Source organism: Lygodium microphyllum, unplaced genomic scaffold (assembly GCF_053477565.2).
Source record: "Lygodium microphyllum isolate KBCC unplaced genomic scaffold, Lygodium_microphyllum_v1.1.10 scaffold_43, whole genome shotgun sequence".
Classification (NCBI taxonomy): Eukaryota; Viridiplantae; Streptophyta; class Polypodiopsida; order Schizaeales; family Lygodiaceae; genus Lygodium; species Lygodium microphyllum.
In genome coordinates, this window is record NW_028229526.1 from 269,780 (window position 1) to 271,232 (window position 1,453).

Genomic DNA, 1,453 nt, shown 5'->3' on the forward strand with positions numbered 1-1,453 from the left:
ACTCTCGTTCTCCTTCAACTTCTTGCACTCAACTCATAGCAATACGTTGAGGCCCTAGAGTTGGGTGCTTCAAAGAAATCGTGGCGATGGTTTCGAGAGTAGACCACATGCTTCAATTCCCTTCCTTTGTTCTTCCAGAATGATATTCAAGACAAATCGATGACTTTGCAATTGGTTATAAAGTGGTTTATGTCTTCAGGTCAAGCAAGGTAAGGCACCCTCTTATTGCCTTCCCAAGAGTCACATGAACTTAAAACTAGAAAGCAATGTGACTACCTTTGCATGATTATAATGCTCTTCAAATTCCGCACTCCTTATCTTCCAGCTCTATGGCTCTTGATTCTTTAATAACCAAGCATAGTGTTGGCTTAGTACTACATTGAGACCAACATATGACTCATATTGCATTTCTACGTTTGGAAACTCGAAGGAGTAAGTCTTCACACTAAGAAGTTCTCTCGGTATATCAAGCTCCTTTACCAAGGAGGTGAAATCTGATGACTTCTCGCGATCAAAGCCGATTTCTATTTGACCGAGAAGCTCCAACTTGATCCCTTGATGCTCAATTTTCTTTCCTGGATGTGGAACAACACGCACCTGTCCCACTAAACTTTCAAGGCTGTGAAAAAGAGGCACCACAACCGTTTGTCCATTCTCCTTCCTCACATTAACAAACACAGCAGAATTAACAAAGGTACTTGCTGCCGAGTGTCAGCATCAGCAAAGTCGATTGTGACCGTACACGGTGGTGCCAATGCTCCTCGAATAAAATTCATAGCCACGGTTGATGATATAGCAACCAATCGGCCTAATCAAAAGCGACAGCTTCCTCCCTCCTCTCTCTCTCTCTCTTTCTCTCTCTACGTAGCTTTTCTCCATGTAAAAATCAATCGGTGCCTCCTCTCCAAGAATCCCATGCCCCCTCCTTTCTCCACGACATGTCCGTAACGGTCCTCCCTCCCATCGTATTCATTTTGTTTTTTTTTCTTTTGTTTTGTTTTTTTTTTTTAAGTTCCTTCCATTAAAGTTTTTTACCTATTAAGGTTTTTTACTCTCCCCCAACACACAACCCCCTAAGGCAAAGTCCCAATTTCAATTGTAGCTGTTCCAATTGCAAGATAACTGCATCAAGGGAAGGTCTTTGAAGTGGATCTCGCACAAGTACAAAATGGAGAAATCCCATTATAGGCTTGAAGTGATTCACCTTTGCTACATTCTCATCGGGTATAAGATCATGTGTTTGTAATGATTTCATGTTGGCATTGTGAGTCGTTATAGCTGCCCTCCATGACCTAAACCATAACCTAAAACTACATAATCGACATTTCTTGGCCAGAGTGCAAGGACACGGTCTCCAAAGACAGCAACAACGAACACCGCATCTGCATTGAATTCATGTAAAAATTTAGTAATAAGGTGTCAATTGTATACAGTTTTGCCAAAAAATTGTTGC

General features: G+C 41.5%; 1 pseudogene; it reads right to left on the minus strand.

Moving 5' to 3' along the window:
• Positions 1-327: 327 nt before the first annotated feature.
• LOC148008943 (vacuolar protein sorting-associated protein 26B pseudogene) lies at positions 328-844 on the minus strand (annotated as a pseudogene).
• Positions 845-1,453: the final 609 nt, after the last annotated feature.